This window comes from Phodopus roborovskii, unplaced genomic scaffold (genome assembly GCF_943737965.1).
Source record: "Phodopus roborovskii unplaced genomic scaffold, PHOROB, whole genome shotgun sequence".
Classification (NCBI taxonomy): Eukaryota; Metazoa; Chordata; class Mammalia; order Rodentia; family Cricetidae; genus Phodopus; species Phodopus roborovskii.
In genome coordinates, this window is record NW_026126459.1 from 7038126 (window position 1) to 7055677 (window position 17552).

Sequence of the window (17552 nt, forward strand, 5' to 3'; positions counted from 1 at the left end):
CACATCAACCACTTTGGGGTCTAGTAGAGGAGAATTATATTGAAGCCCCTCTTCTCACTAGCTCTACATACTCTAAGGAAAAGTAATGATAAACAACTCTCAGGTCTACTGGGTAGACATTTTAAGACAGTTTAGAATCCTTGGTCAGAAAATACAGATTGGTTTTTTGTTTTTTTGTGGTTTTTTTTTTATTTTATTTTTAATGCAAATGTTAGCATCCTTTCCTATCTCTAAGGAAAAGTAAAACTTCATAAAAGACCAATTCTAACTTCTTGGCCAAAATAGATGTGACCATTTCAACTACATACCACTTCATTTTATATAGTTTAAGAAAAAGCATTCTGCTAAAATATTTTAAAACAAAAAGGCAAATCTAGTATCTTACCAATATCAAGTCTTCTCTCAGATACATACATGCACAAACCACCTCAATGAAGCTCTATAGTAAATGTTCTTCATAAGCTATAAAACAGGCATAATTAATGTTCACTGGCATGTGATAGGTGCTTCCAATTTGAATAGCTGGAGCTTTTCAAATCATACACTGAACACAAGGTCATGATTCAAATCCTAACAGAATTATTTATTTTGAAAAATTTCCAAATAATTCATCTGTGATAGGACTGATGTTAATATAAAAGAAAACCTCTATTACAAGACTGACATTATGAGCCCATTCCCCCATCCATGTTAAGACCATTTTTAAATTGTGTAGAAAAAATAAAAAGGTGATCTAAGAAAGGCATAATGAACTGTGTGTGGTGCACATGAATGTGTGTGTGTGTGTGTGTGTGTATATATATATATATATATATATATATATATATATATATATATATATATATATGGGATGCAAAAGGATCACTGAAAGTTCAAGGCCAGCCAGGACTAAATAACCAAAAAAATAAAAATAAATAAAAAAATTTAAAGGCACAGGATACCAAATTAAGAATATGTCCTTCAAATATTACAATGTTAAAAGTCTAAGACAAACAAGAGCAAAAATCTAAGGTTGATTTACAAGAACTTACCATTCAAAAGCATATGACCCACGGCCCTCACAAACCAGAAAAATCAGTGAAACTAATTGGGATGCTTCACCATCTGCCAGGAGACATCCTACTATCATTAAGGAATAAACAGGGGATGCAAATAATTACTGCATCCTGAGGTGGGCTATAATTCATTCTACTAGCATACTACCTCACATCATGAAATTGTATGTCATCCCTACCCGAAGACCAAAATTATAAATTTCAAGTTACCCAAGTGCCATCTAAAAGAACCTGAAATAGCAGCCCTTCCCAACATGGAAAAGGCTCCCAATAAAAACAGACCCAATTACCTTATTCATATTTCCCAAGTAGCCAGTGTCCAAAATCTTTTTTTCTGAAAGCTTCCAGAAAGAAATACAGAAATGTGCACTCAACATAAGCTAGACTGCTATTAATAGTGTGCATTTTCTCTTCAGAAGCACATTAAAGCACTGTAAATTTGAGGGGGAAACTACCTGGACCAAGTTACTTTTAATTCAGTGAGGTACATCTTGCATTTCTCAGAAAAGTTGCATAGATCAAAATGAGAGTACGAAACAGTAATTAAAGAACCACCAAACCAAACTCAAACAATCCTTCGAAATGTCTGGCCTGCAAGGGAGTCTTTAACAGAAGTGTAATTGAGGCACTGAGTGTGTAGGTAACTTGCCCAGGGCTACAGTTTATTTGGTGGCCAAGCTGGAAGTGCATTCCTGACCTCCTAGACTGGAATTTAGCAGTTTCCCCAGCCGCCAATGCCATCCCGTGTAAAACATTTTATAAAACTCTTCACTAAGGCTGTTAGCATAAGGGTCCAATTATCATTCAAAGATCAGCCAGTTAGATAATAGCTCAAAAATTCCATCCATTTTATGGCATTTACCAGAGTCATCTAATCTCTGGAGTAAGAACGCAGAAAAAGGAGAGAAATTCCTAATTCTGTTTCGTCCTCAGAGGGGTTGAATACAAAACAAGCAAGCAACGCTGGTGTCTGCACCCACAAACCGTGAAGAAATCCTCAGCATCATTAGCCCCAAAACACTGAATTCCACTCCCATACCGGCGCGCTCTAGACATTCCACCTCCCGCCACAGGACGGATAGCCAACTCTCCTTTAAACCACCACTTTCCCGAGAAATTAGGAAAAGAGAAACTCAGAGCCTTGCCTTCCCACCCGCTCCTAGCCGCGGATAAAGAGCTCCTCCGCGGGACCCCACGCCCTGCTTCACTCACTACAGCGGGGGAGGGGAGAGCGCCCCACACAGGAAGTACATCCTGCGCCCCGAGCTCGCGCCCCGCCACCGGGTATCTGCCCTGGGTCGCCTGAAGGCGACCGGCAGCCGCATCCACATGGCCTCAGGTGTTCGCGCGGTCTCTCCCCGGCCCGCTCCAAGCCCGGCCCTCCAACGCGCCTGCCTCGCCTCCAGCACGCAGCCAAGAGGCCAGCCACACCGGTCCCCGCGGGGCTGCCAGGAGCACGGACCCCTCTGCACCCCAGGCCGCAACGTGCAGGTATCTCCGCCCGCAGCCCAAGCACTCCCGGCCCCCTCAAGCCTTGACGTCGGGCCGGGCCGTTGACCCCCTCGGTGGCCCACGCCGGTCCCCTCAGCGACTCTCGAGGCTCAGCACTCGCTAGGAGCGCCGGGCCACGACCTGTGCTCCCAGCCGCCAGGGCGCGCGGCCCGCTCCCGGGCCCCTCAGGCCGTCCCTTTCCTCAGGCCGGGCGGCAGTTACCTGCAGGAGCCCCCCGGCCCGTCCCTCAGCCTCCGCCGGCGCTGGGAGGGGAGGGGGCGGCGGCGCGGCTCGGGGTGGGGGTGGGGGTGCCTCCACCGCCTCCAGCGCGGACGCCCAGGCCGTCGGCGGGGCGGGCCGGGGCCGCGGGCCCTAGAGGCTCGCTCCGGCCCGCGCGCTCGCTCGACTACTCCTCGCTCTGGCGCGCCTTAGGGAGGACTCCCCCGGCTGAGGCCGTGGCCGCCTCGCAGGGGCCGAAGGCGGCTCGGCTCCGGGTTTTTTCTCTCCATTCTCCCAACACACAGGAAATAACAGAGCGTCAGGTGACAGCGCGCAGCCAATGAGGCGGCTCTGGGCCCCGGCGCGCGCGCGGGCGGGAGGGCGTGGGGCGGGGCGCCTGGAGGGGGCGGGGCCGGAGGCGGGGCGGCGCGCGTGCCCACCCGCGTGCGGCAGTGTCGAAGAGGCTCAGCGAGGGGACACTACTCGGTGGTCCGGGACCATGCGCCCCGTGCTACTTCCAGCCCTGCGCCTGAGGCTACCTTATAGGGTACCCTTAAGACAACTTTCCGGGGAGTTGGTGGCATAGAACCTTCCACTGGGATTTCTGAAGTTCTCCCTGAGCCTCCAAAGCCGGAGTCGCGGCTTTGGCAGGCAGAGAAGCCCATGGCAATTTATGTAGTTAGTTGAGCGGTCTCCAGCATAGTTCCTGTTTTGCCAAGTCCACCGGGCCTGGTGAGTCCCGCCAGGCCAGCGCCTGCTGTCAATGCCCTTGGTGCCTAGTGGGTGTTCCTGAATGAACAACTTAAGTCTCTGAGATTCAGTCTCCTCCGATATAAAAAGGAAAGAAGCCAACCTACCTCGCATTTAAAATAAAAAACGCCTGTGCCAGTAAACTGCAGTGGCACTCAGATTCTGCACTCCTGGATAGCAAGACCAGAACTGAGGTTTCCAGGGCCATGCCTCAAGCCCTAACCAGCCCTTGTATCCATGATGTCTTCTCCCCACCCACACCCCAGACAGGGTTTCTCTGTAACTTTGGAGACTGTCCTGGAATTCACTCTGTAGACCAGGCTGGCCTCGGACTCAGAGATCCACCTGTCTCTGCCTCCTGAGTGCTGGGACTAAAGGCCACCACCACCCAGCCCTGGTGTCTTTACAGAGCAAGGGACTAAATTTCTTTTTCCTCAAGAAAATCTCATGTAGAACCACTGTCCCGTACATGGTGGGTACCATATGCTCACCCCACTGCTATGCAAAGTGAGGCCAGTAAGGATTGGATAAGTTTGGAGTGTTAACATTCAGCTTCTGGCAAACCAAAGACCTCTCCACTATGGACCTCGGTTTCCCATAGATACAAGAGGAAGGAGGAGATTATGGGTTAGGTGTCCCTAAAACTACTGATTATTAAGCCCAAATCTGCCCTAGACGTTGAGGGAGTATGTGGCTTCTCCCTCCTAAAGCAGCCTAAATTGAGAATAAACTGGGATCCAAAATGTGCTTTGGGTTTAAAATGGTGGCTGACGGGAATCAGTTGTAGTCTAGGGACCAGATCATACATCTGGCCAGGGTTTTACCCTTTCACCTTTCATTCTACCTACCCAGAGCACTTAATGCTTTCACTTGCCTCGGGCCACCCACAGAGGGTCTGGGGATCCCAGGCAAGGCCTGAGTGGCTCTGGGGCCCCTGGCAGGAGGATGTGTTGAAGGGAATGGGTTCTCCTGGCTTCTGTCCCATCTCACCAAGTGGGGGCTGATTCCAATGCAGGTTGTGACTACTCCTGGGGATTTGATTCCCCCACACCTCTTGCATGCCAGGCAAGGTGCCAAGGCCTTCCTGAGCAAAGCTGAATAGTCCAACAGGCCCTACCCTCTGGCTGCTCCCATTGTTCTAACTGTGAGTTTCATTTTCAAATTCTTGAGCACTTAGGCTTTTAAGAAACCAAAGCCTGGTTTCAGCTCTTATCAGGACTGCAGAAAGGTGGGAGGTACTCTAGATAAACCCAAAGTTTTCTGTATTTTTAAAAAAAAAAAAAAAAAAAAAAAAAAAAAAGGAGAATATAGATGTGTTTCTTGGAGAGTAAATACTGAGGGCATCCCCAGCTTCTTGAGACAATTCATGAAGAAAAGGGACACCCACTTCCTCATACTTCTGCCACCATTTCTCCCTTCTTTCTAGGTTTCACTTTGTCTCAAGGGGACAGGGGACAGAAACAAACTAGAACGGATCTCAGTAGGAAAAGAATGCAGAGACACTGGGCTCAGCCCCTGGCTCCTTTCCTGAGGTAACCTCCCTACTTTTGCAGCTCTTAACAGAATACTGTATGGGTGATCACTACATGGAAACTTGCCCCATTTTCTAGTCAGGTCTACCAGGGCCCTTTTAGTCCCTGACGACCTACCATGTGCCTTTGTAGTATCACACAGAGGGAAGACATTCACTGGAATTGTGACAAGCAGACAGGTATTCGTACTCTTGTGCTGTGTGTGGCCATGGCCAAAGTCCTTTCACCTCTCTGAGTGCCAGACCCGAGCCCCTAACGTTACCTGGCTTAGAGGTATTACCGGGAATCTAAAGATAGCTGCATAAAGAATTCATGCAGTACCAGACAGTTGACTCTCGCCACCCTGCAGGACAACAGTGGTGCACATCCATAATCCCAGCACTTAGGAGGCTAAAATCAGAGTACTGTAAATTTGAGGCCACTACAACAGCTGAGCAGATGAAGCTCAGGCAAATTCATTTACTGCCCAAAGTACTACAACTCAGAACCCCATTAGGGTAGTTATTTTATTCTGAGACAGGGACTCACTGTGTACCCAAGGCTGGCCTCACATCATGGTTCTCCTCCTGCATCAGCCTCTGGAGTGTTGAGATCACAGCTCTGACAATACTACACCCAGCTTGCCCCAACCTTTGTACCCCTACTTGTCTCAAATGTATCCATCTCAGTTTTCCTTCTCCACTTTTGTGGCCTTTTAAGGAAAGCAGAGTAAATAAGCTGTTTCTTTTCCCCCATCTCTTCTAACACAGTCCACTTCAAAATACTTATTGATAGAATCACTGTGTATCAATCCAGAGGCAAAATTAATCCTTTTTCTCTCCTCCTCTGGCTCAAAGATGGCTTTTGGAAACCCCATGTCACTCCTTTTATTACAAATTCCTTAGCCCTCCTCCAGGAACCTGGGCCACTCTAGGATTACAAATGGAGTCTTCTGCCTCTAGGTCACTGATTCTGCCACCATCTGTCAGCATGGATTGATTGAGGATACTGGCCCTGCTCGACAGATCAGTGACTTGTGAGAACTGAGCCACAGTGTCTGCCTTCAACTGCAGGCTAGTAGTATTCTTCCCACCACTGGCTGACTTTCTCTAGCATACAAACAGCCCTCACCTTTATCCTTCAACGGTCCCCTACTCTCTTTCCTCTTGGGAGGGGCCACCTGCTAGCAACCCTAAAACACCAAGAGGGAGCCTAAAACCCTTCTCATAAGCCTGGGTCTTCACCTCTAGACTTCCAGGAGGCAGCTTACAGTCAGTGGTTGACAGGAGAGGAAATTCCTCCCAACATTATGCCATGCCTGTCCCAAGCCGGGTAACTTCCCCAGGCAAAGGGTGGAGATACTGATCATGCACAGGCACAGCTTGATGCTTTGGACATACTCTCACAGGAGCACCTGTTTTTGAGGCTCTAAGCCATGAACAGTTCTTTTCTTAGGCAAGGTGAAGGAAAGCTATGAAACTAGGAGTGGGGGGGTGGAAGGAACTCCTGCTGCTGTGCACAGGAGACCTCTGCCTGGAGCAGTAGAAAGAGAGGAGACTGGGATGGGAGCCCTGCAGGGCCTTGTACATCTTGTGAAGGGTTTGACAGGACTGGTACAGTCTCATAGTAGCCTCTGCTCACCAGCTTGCCCCTCCACTCTGCCCTGGAAGATCAAACTCATGGTTCCCATTGGCCCTACTGGGCTGTTTGTATGTCTGTATTTGTCACTGGACATTTCCACCTCCCTTTGGTATCTGGCACACTATGCAAGAAAAGGCAATGTGTCCACAAAAATTACCTGGCACTGGCAGACTTTATTTTATCACCCTAATTAATGTCTGAAACAACATGATGAGGTTGATATTAATGTCATATCCCACTTTACAAATGCAGCCTCTGAGATGCAGGGGAATTTCAATAACTTGTCTTCAGTCGTTCAGCTTGAAAGAGGCAGAGCTGGAATTTGGTCCTAGACCCCCAGAGACTACTTCTAACTATCCAGCTTCCTAGTGTTCAGTGACTACTAGAAAGGGGGCCAGAAAGCTGGCTAGGTCCAGTCTACAAGTGACCAGGAAAAGACATCATGGAGAACAAAGGACTCAGCAACAGCTTCTCCCCACAGGTACGCTGAGGCCCTGGCGACAGTCTGGGGAATTCACGCCTAGCAGCATTCATTTTCCCACAGATGAACAAGGAAGGAGGACTCTGAAACCAGGTGGTAGTAGGGGGCATTAGCTTTCCACCCAGCTTGAAATCCTCTGTACCTGTGGGCTGGACTCTTCCTGAGTAGCCACCTGCATGGCAATACCAAACCAGGTCATAAAACTGAGGACTAGTCTGGTCTCACTGGTGTGTATTCTTCAGCAAATCATCTAATGACTTAGAGTCTCAACTTCTTTATCTATAAATTGAGATTTGGGTCACGGGGAGCACGTGTTCTTCCTTCTTCCTGGAAATGAAGGTCCCTTTCCTGGGTAATGCTGTGCACTCCTCACTATAAGCCTGTGAGGAACCAATCACCGGTACCACCTTCGTGATACTGAGCAGAAAATAAGCACACAGAGAAGGGAGTGACTATTTCCCAGCCTTCTGGCTTCAGAGCTTCATAAGTCACTCAGACTGCTACAGAGTTAAAGATAAATGATCTGGCTGTAGTACTAAGGGAGGCACAGCCTAAGCATTAACTCGTGTAATCCTCACAGCAAACCTGTGAAGTGGATAGTGTCTTCCTTTTCAGGTAAGGAAACTGAGGCATAGCAGTTAGGCAGGGTCTGAGCTAAAACACAGACCCAGGCGAGTAGGGCTGCCAAACCCCTGCATCGCTTCATCATGCATTAACAATGGGAGGTTCCTTTCCATTGGGATTATTTCTGCTTGAAAGCTCAAGACTTTTAGCCACACATTGTTTGGGCACCACAGGAAGGCAGTGCCACATGCTGAGGCATGCTGGGAAAAGACTTTGTTCCATCCTGTTTTGTTGACAAGCTCTTCATTTTTAAGCCTGAAACCCAAGTTTCCTGCTAAGAATGCAAACGGTGGAGAAAAATGCAGCCATGATGACAGCCACTGCTTCCTAAGCCACACTGTTCTTGGGCTTCCTAGTTTCTGTCATTTAACTCAGCCTTCATAAGGCCATATCATATCCTCACTCCGTTCATTGCTAAAGAGGCCCAAAATAACTAGAAAGGTGCTCAAAGGTGCACAGCCACTAAGTGGTGGACCCAGGAGCTACCCTCAAGTCCTTCCCCTCAAACTCTCACTCTTGACTACAGTGTCTGCCTTGTAAAAGGATAATGGCATAATGTCCCTGCTCATATTCCACCCTGGGCTTGTCTCACCACGTTGCACTAGGATCCAAGGGGTGGAGAGCTAGGAACTCCCTTCTCATCGAGGATGGCTCACTTCCCTTCTCGTGACTTGGGAATGGCTGCCCTGGCACCAAGCCAATTGTCTTCCAGAAAAAGAGACATCGTGTGACAAGCTTCATTGCTACCTTGCTTCTAACTCCCTGATAGCTCTCAAGGACAACTGCCAGAGCACATGGGTAATGCCTTGGGAACCGAAAGCAGTAGGAGCTGTGAATTCTCCTACTCACAAATAGTCCTTGACTCCAGCCTCTTTTCTCGTGAGCTACTCTCATCCCTACCACCAACTTACTACAGTCCCATGAGCACCTTTCCCTGGCTTGACAGTGTGTACAGTGGCTGCTGGGTGGTTTCCGAAGTCCTACCCTCATGGATACAAAGCCCTCTCTTGGCTTAGTGCATTGCCAACCTCTACGCCCTTGTTTCATTGTGTCTTCCAAACCAAACAAGTTATGTCCCTGTCCTCTGCTGGCCTATTCCCAGAGGCAGAGGTGCCTGTGCTTCTTGCTTTGCACACACTGAATTATACCTTGCTTTTTTGGGTCTGAGTCAAATGCTGCCTCCTTCACAAAGCTCTACCTTAACCATTCATTCATTCATTCACTCAGCACTGATTGAGTCTTTATCATGGGCCAAGCATTGAATAAAGGGTCCTTGTCATGTCGTTAGTGGTCCTATGGGGCTTCATGTTGAGGCTGGATACGTTCCAGGGAAACGGTGCAAGGACAAAGGCCCTGAGGTAGGAGGAAGCAAAGAGAGCAAAAGTGGGGAGGAGGCGGCACAGTGCAAGTCAAAGGAGAGAGTGGAGGTACAGGTACAGGTACAGGGAGATGCAGGCCACAGGCTTTGGGACTTTATCCCAAGGTAAAAGGAGTCACAAATTCCTAGCAGAATGCTCACCTCTAACCCACCTTTTCAGCTGTGGCTGAGCCTCTTCTTAAAAGGTGGAGCCTTGTAAGTGCTCCCATCCCTGTCTCTGATCTTTGGAGATAGTTTTTCACATCTTTTCTCCTGGGCTGAGCTCAAGGGCAATGTTGACTTCTGATCATTTAGTTTCATCCCCATTTTGCTGACCCAGTGCCCAGGATGAGGAGCTGTCCAGAAACCTCTGTTGCTTGACCTAGGTGACCACATATCCCCTGTAGGGACGAGGCTGCCTGAGGGGCCTGCCTCATTCTCTGCAAGTTACAGAGTCCAAAGCTTTCAATGAAGCTAGAACTCCAGAAGTCCTTGAGAGCAGAGCATACACAGGATCTACCTGTGGTCATCATGCAAAGAACCAGAAACAAAAGTGAAAGATGTGTCACAGCTGCTTACAATGCACATTCCACATAAGTAATCCCACAGTCAACCTCTAATGTGAGGTTGGTTATTGCCCTGATTTTTGATGAGGAAATTAAGGCCCTGGAAAGGAGGACAACCCCCCTTTCCCCCTCTCCCCCGGAAAGACAACACTGACCTAAGTTCAGACTCCCTGTGGTCCTCCTCTAGGGCTGATAGACTTTCCAGACATTTCTTTCACAACTGTTTCCAACTGACATATTTCATCAGGATGTCATCATTCACACCAGCAGTGGGAGCCAGCACACCAATTCTCAGATGCTCTACCCCTCTGCATCAGAACTGTATACTCAGCTCCCAGGCTCCCAGGCTGAGACACTTGGGCCTAGCATGTGGAGGGTACTCAGTCAACACTGAGCAAACAGACATATCTGAGCTGACTTGAAATAACAAAGGAAAATATGCCTGAAGCTTTCACATGTACTAGCCTCCATGCTCTGCGTATTACCTGTGTTAACCCCACAACATTCTCGCTGTGATACTGTGATCCAGGTCCAATACTAGTTTCCACTGGTGGGTAGAAACAGAGGCAAAAGGAAACTAGTAAGTGGCTGAGACAGGAACCCTTGTAATACACTTAACCCCATGTGTATGAATGTGTACCTTGGGCAGAGGGAATGAATGTTCCTGAAAAGTCAGTCTTATGAAGCACTCCTTCTTCCTACATACCCAATGTCAGTATATCCCCTGCAGCAAGTGGTGGCAGACTTGCATGGTAGCAAACCCTTCCCAAGTTTTGTGTCTCCTGAATATCCTGTCAGTGGTCTCTGGACTCCCGAAATTATAATCTGCCTCTCCTCTCTTTTGGTAGCAAATAGGTATAAGAACCTTCAGCGCAGTCCCTAAACTCTGGGGCCCTCAGCTTATTCATCCCAGGGAGATTATTGCTCACTTCAGAGGGATGCCTCACATGCAATTTCAACAGACTCAGTGGAGCTGAGTGGCTGGTTCTAAAGCTTATGCTTGCAGGTGGCTGGGGGGGGGGGGTTAGGGGTGCACTCATGATCTCTGGGATGCTCCATGGCAGTCTGTCACCTCCCAGAGCCAGCTGTGTTCAGCTCCCAAACCCCACAGTACCAATACCTGGAAGTACTCCTGTGGTACAGGCCAAGGTGCTAGGTAGCCCTGTTCTTTCAAGCATCTCCTGGATGCTGCTCCGTTGCTCAGCCCTTGGGGCTTTCCCTTAACCTAGGTACAGTGCTAGTGGAGAGGAGGAGTAGGCAACCAGGCAGAGGTAGCCCATCTATAGGCTGCTTGCAGACTGAAAGAGAAAAGCATCCTTTCTGGAAAAAACAGTGGGCAGATGATATTGCCCAAGGCACAGCCTACATGGAAACTAGCCAAGAAAATCAGCAACAGGAAAATCAGAGCCCTTTGGAGAAGCAGGAAACCTAAGCAGGCCTTAGTTCTCCTCCACAGAAAGGGAAGCTGAGGCTTAGGATGGTGATGTCCCATGCTCAAGGTGCTTCAGTTTAACAGTGGCTCTGCCATATGTCCAACCAATGGCTCATTTGCAGTGGTGGGTGGGTCCTTGCTGATCTTCAGGCCTCACACTCTAGCAGTCTACTTCCCTCCAATCTTGCCCACAATAACCAGAGACACTGGCCAGCCTCATCAAGAAAAGGCCAAGTCTCTAGAACTTAATAGAGCTCAGGGCAGGCAGAGACTATTAAAGTAGACAATCGGACAGCATGATAACCACCCCCATTTCATAGCTAGAGAAACTGAGGTTGGGGGGATTATGCAGTTGATATACAGATAACCAGGTGCTGAGCTTCAAGCCAACAGGTATCAAGTGGCTCCTACCCTGAAGAGCCTGGCTCTACACTGGTTGATCTGAGAGAGACATTTAAGTCCTGTAACCTTCATCACAGCCCTGTGACCTGGGGATCACTACTATCCCAGGACACCAAGACTCAAGGCAGGTAACCTGTCTGAATGCTACACATAGACTAAATCCAAGAAGCCTGGCCTTGAGTCTTTGGCCACCTTCTATGTTCCCACTTTAGTAAAACCTAGGACTGGGAACTAGCTACCCAGCCTTTGCAGGAGCTTCAGGTCACCCCAGGATCCAGCCTGGAGATATGGCTCCAAGAACCTGTCTCCAAATCCTCCAAATCATTTCCCTCAGCAATGTTGCCTCCAGCTCAGAATGTGGTCTGTCTGGCCCAGGAACGCAGCACAGGGCCTGGGTTCAATGCTCAACAGGAAAAAGAAAAGGAGTGGAAAGTCAGAAAATGCACACCAGTCTTTAAATTCAAGTGTGGAACCCATATCCCAAGGCACCCTGACAGGCCTGACCGGAGAAGCTGGCAAGATTCTGGAGAGTGGTAAGACAAACATATCTGAGGATGAGTTTCAATGATATATTTATGGGTACCCTGCTCAGTCTGCCAACAGGCCCAGCTTGCCCTGCCTCCAGATGCCTCGGCCTGTGGAAGCTCTGTTCCCTTCCTTCCCTTCACCAGGTACTCTCTTCTGCCTTAGTCTGACAGACTCCTACTCACCCTTCAAAATCTTAAGAAGCCACCTTCCCTGTGAAGCCTCTCTTGATTGTCCTGTTGAAACTAACAAGGTACAAAGGGAAGCTGTGTCCATTTTGTTTTTTGTTGGCGTTATCTTGCCCCCCCAGTTTCTGGCACCTTTAATAGCCACACCTGCCACTAGCTGAACACCTGCTCTGTGCCTGCCATCTTCTTTAATCCCTGTGGCAAGTCTACAGGAGATCACTGCTCCCAGGCCTTCTAAGGCTCTGAGGCTTGCTTAAGGTCACATGGCTACAGCTTGTGTTAAATGACAGGACCAGAGAGGCTACTGTTCCAGCCTATCTTGGTCCAAATGGAGGTACGGAGGAAGAGGCTTCCATGCCAGCTGTAAGTGAACAAACAGGCCATCTGTGGAATTAAGCAAGGTAAAGAGGACTAGCAGGGACCAGGGGCCAGCCCAGTGCTCTGAGCATCCCTGGTCATAATGCTCTAGAGCCTACAGACTGGAATGGACCTAACACCACAGTTTTGGGGAGAGCCCATCCACACCCCCTTTCCTTTTCCATCTGACACACAGTTCCACAAACCACTAGAGTACTGCAGGCCATCAGGTGGCCAAGCCCCAAGTCCGAAGCTGTACAACTGGGCATTGTCCATCCAGCTGCTGTTGCCCCAGCTTACAGTTAGTGTCTTCCTTCATTACCAAGGCTGCAATCTTGGCATACTGAGCTCCATTGGGAAAGTTCCCCTCTGGGTGGCTTTGACAAAAGAAGTAGGCCTATCATACTGTCCAGGACAGAATTAGGGATAGGTGTTACATCTTGGTGGTCCTACTTCATTAGGGATCTCTAAGTTGCTCTGCTACCTTGAACTACAGGCACAAGTCTCCATGCTCAGCCTTGAGTAGGTGTCAGGAATTTATTTACAAGAGTTGCCCTTAAAGTCCCTGCACTCAAGACCACCTACCTAGGCTGTGCACCCACAGGACTGAGACAGATCACCAGTGTGATCAAAGCTGTAAGAGGGAACAGACCCAAGCCCTAGAGAAGAAACTGAGTCTGGAGGACTTAAACAGCTAAAAGGGAAGTAGTAAGGTCCAGAGTGGGATAAACTCTAGAGGAAGCAGAACTAGCACAGGGGCCACAGAAAGAGATTCTGAATGTGACACCCTTCCCCTGACCCTCCACTGTAAAGGATTCTTGGCTTAATCTCAGCCAAATAGAACCTGAGCACAGCCTAGCCCTTTAAAACCCACTCCATGCATTCTCTAAGAGCATGCTCCAAGCAGAATGATACGGTGCCCATATCACTGTACCTGCTGACCCTGTGGCAGCCCAGAACCTTGAGAGCTGTAGGTGCCTCCTGACCTAGAGAAGGCTCACACTCCCTGCCCCCAAGGCCTATGGGAAGAGTCAAGGTCCTAGGACATTTTGCCAACATACCCTGGTAGGCCAGGCCAGCACTGCAACCAGGGAGTGGGCATGAAGGGGTCACAGTCCCATCAGTCTTGGTCCAGTGCTGTCTCTGGTCACAATCTGAAAGTAGCTGTGGGCAGAAGTAGCCTTCAGAAATCTCAGGCCATCCAGGCTAAAGAAGGAACAAAGTATGACCCTGGTCTGTGGCAAGGGACCGAAAAGAAAAGCAGATGACCTGGGGCAAGGACTTGGGAGGCAAGAAAGGTGTCTGAACCACCTACAGAATGAGGAGTACAGGAAAACCAGAGAAGAGGGACTCCTCCCGCCCATGTCGGGCCTGTCTATCTCCAGCTCTTCACTGTAAAATAAATGGAAGAAGCACACGCCAGACAGAAAAAAAAGGGAGGAACAAATAAAATCCCAAACCACCGCCCACCAGCTCCCTTGGTGGGTCTGGGCCAAGGCCTTGGCCTGGGTCACTTGCCTCTGCTTTTCCCAGGAAAACACTGGTGCCAAATTTGCATTTACCACAAACAGAGACAACACAATGTCATAATCCTCCTGTCATTATCCCCACTCTGCCTCCTCCCACCTCAGACACACACGCTAACACAAAATGACGGCTCCCTCGACAGACTGAATGAGCAAAGCTCTGAATCTGCCTCCTAATTGTTGTCGTTTCTCTTCGGCCTGTGCTCTGTGCCCATCGTCCAACTCGCATCAGACCACCCACTGCCCCCTCCTTTGTACCACATTATCACTGACAAATGGCCTGCTGGAGGTAAAAGAATATGTCAGGAAATAATGGGGGGGGGGCAGCCCCTGCCTCCTTCTAAAGCTTCTGCACCTCACTGCTGGGGTCCCGGCCACAGAGGGCGGCTGTACCAGAGGGGACAGGGACAGTAATGAGGATCTGGCCCCTGAGACCCTGACCCGGGGCCTTGCCCTTCACGCCCCTTGCTGCTGCGGCTGCACTCGGCCAGCAGCCCCGACCACCCCTCCTCTCGCGGCCGCCCTCCTGGGCACTGCACTGAGCATCCCCCGCGCTCCCCTCCCTCCATCGCTCTTTATGGCAGTTTCAAAGCTGCAGTCGCCACTCGAGCAGCTGCGGCCTTTGATGGGGAAAAGGCAGTGAAGGCCGCCCAGGAAGCCCCTGCCTGGCCCGTTCCTGGCCCACTGGCCCCTGCACGCCCCCGGGGAACCTAGGGCCGGCGCGGTGCAGCACCCAGCGGGCACGCCTCACACGCCAGAGCAAACTTTCGCGACCGTGGGAGAAGCCCCGCGCACGCCGTTACCTTTGCAGCTGCATCCTCCCCTGGCACTTGCCCCAGACCCCCTGACAGCCCACAGCACGCAGGCCGGCAGAAAAACAACCCCCCGCAGAGGCAGGGAGGAAGAGAAAGCGAGAAACCCAGAAGAAAAAGGAAAGGGGGCAGTTTCTCCTCTCAGTCTCAGCCTCTTCACAGCTCCTCCTGCCCAAGCAAGCAAGTGAAGTCACAGGGCTGGGGCGGTGACATCAGCGGAGCCTCTGACATCACAGCCCCTGCTGGATCACACCTCTGCAGGGTGGAAATGGAGGAGCAGCAGGGAGGAGGCATGGGTAGATGGAGGAGGGAGAGGAGTACCACATCCCTCCATCGCCCTCAACCGCGAAGAGCATATGCCAGCATTGGGGGGGGGGGGGAGGGACATGTGGCTCATCTCCAAAGAATACATTTTATCTCTATAAGAGTGATTATGTGTCTATTCATAATTGGCCCCAGAGTGGATGGCTTAAAAGGGGCTAATGCCCACGGCAGGTGGGGAATCAAAGCTTAGAACAAGGGGTAAAGGCAAGAGTGTCCACTCACAGCATCCCTACTGTGTGCTGGGAACTGGCACCTGCACCTTGGATGGTGATCACAAAGGCCAAAGAGGACTGATTCCATGAAAGCTGGTGAGCTCAGAGAGGGAAGAGCCTTCCTGAGGCTACACAGTAGGAAGATGGCCTTACTTAGAGCCAGGAGTCACAGTGGCTAAACAGCAGCTAGATGAGGCCACTGGGGGCATACCTAGAACAACGCGCGCGCGCGCGCGCACACACACACACACACACACACACACAAAAGCACGCTGGCTTCAGTGGCAGGAGAGAGTAGTTTCAAGCAGTAAAGGGGTGGCAGTAAAGGGAAATATGTCCTGGAACTACAGCTCTGTCCCTCAGTGTGTAAGTAGGGGTGCTAGCTCTGAAAAGAAAGCTACTATGCACAGGCCGCAATTCACTGTGACCACAGATAAGCCAGTTGGCTCCCCTGAATCCAATTCATCCTATGTGAAGATGGGAACAATAACAGCAGTGTACACTGGAAGGTCCCAGTGAGGGCTGACCCTGTCTGTCTGTTCAGCTGCCTGTTTACCCCCAATGAAGCTTCAAATTCAGCCATGGTTTTGTCTTCTGACCACTGCCAGAGTGCCTACAAAAAAATGGACACTCACCTTTAATCCCAGCACTTTAACAGGTGGATATCTGTAAGTCTGAGTCTACATATGGAGTTCCAGGCCAACCAAGGCTATATAGTGAGACCCTGTCTCCAAATAAAAGAAGAAGAAAAAGAAAGAAAAATATACACTGAGGAACCTAGGCAAGGATTGAAGACTTGTAGTTCTATTTTGGCAGGCACCTACATTAGACTATCTGGCTTTAAACCTTGGCTTTTATACTTCCTTCCTATGAGATCTAAGGTGAGTTACTTAACTTCTCTGAGCCACACAGGCCCCACCTGTAAAATGGGAGGAAGAACAGAGCTTCCCTTTTAAGGTTGTGAGATGGCATGAGATAAGGGATGCAAAATGTTCAGAAGGGTTCAGACTCTTAGCTGGAGCCAGACCAAGGTTAGCTGTCTTTGTTATTTTCTCATTAGAGCCAACAAGGTGCCTCTGCAAAAGGGCTGTAGAAAAGGTGTGACATGAGAAAGACACACAGACGGGGCTTCCACCTAACTGTACCATGCCTTGTTTTCCTTTTTTTGAAGCAGGGTAACCCTCTACTTTCCTGAGACTCTGGTTTCTGAGAAAAAAAAAAAAAAAAAAGTCTACAGACACATGGCTAGCACTAAGTAGAAATGCAAGAAATGTGGGGACTCTGTAGTCCTCCAAAGCATGGGCATGTGTATGTGTGCAATTATAACTCCATGAGCACCCAGCAAGAGTGAGGTCACAAGCAAAAGCAGAAACACAGAGAAAGAACTTAGAAGGGAACACAATGGAATGGACACCAGAAAAGGCTTCCTGGAAGAGAGTGAGTAAGCTGGGTGGGACACCCTATTCAGGAAAGGGAGGTGGGAGCAAATTCATGGGCATGGTGGGTCTACCCAACCCAAAAGGCAAAGCTCATTTCTAAGGTGGCAACTCCCAGGTGCACTTAGGTGGACAGATCCAACCTCACTCATTTTGGAGTTTTGGATTTGGGAAAATACGGTGTCTGAACTAGGAGATTTGGAGAGCACCAAGCTTCCATCCTGGGCATCCTTTTGATGATCAAGGCCAATATCACAGAAACAAGAACTGAGTTGAGAAGGTTACTAGAATAATCTTGTCCAACCATTTTAAAGATAAGCAAATCAAGGCCCAAATCAAGGCTGAACTACATCACCCCAACTCACACAGTTAATAACAACAGAGCCAGAATTCCACTCAAAGCTAAATCCAGAGTTAGTTTTCTAGTTTGTTTTTTTTTTTATTTAATTTTATTTCAGTGAATTGATGTTTTGCCTGCATGTATGCCTGTGTGAGGATATCAGATCCCCTGGAACTGGAGTTAATGACAATTGAATGCTGAGAATTGAACCCTGGTCCTCTGCAAGAGCTACTGAGCCATCTCTCCAGCCACCAGAATTAGTGTTTTTAACCTATGTACTCTACTGCTTCTCATCAGAATATA

At 49.3% G+C, this 17552-nt stretch overlaps 1 protein-coding gene across 6 annotated transcripts in view; it reads right to left on the bottom strand.

Moving 5' to 3' along the window:
* The window catches only part of Tcf20 (transcription factor 20), a 148027-nt gene that overhangs the window by 82654 nt on the left and 47821 nt on the right, over positions 1-17552 (bottom strand). For 3 of the 6 annotated variants that reach the window (XM_051189491.1, XM_051189489.1, XM_051189485.1), the window contains exon 1: positions 2769-3081. The exons of 2 other annotated variants lie outside the window; for them this stretch is intronic. The gene's annotated coding sequence lies outside the window, so the exon portion shown is untranslated. Of the gene's footprint in view, positions 1-2768; positions 3082-14928; positions 15210-17552 lie in introns of those variants that run through there. One more of the 6 variants, XM_051189486.1, reaches the window with a different exon arrangement.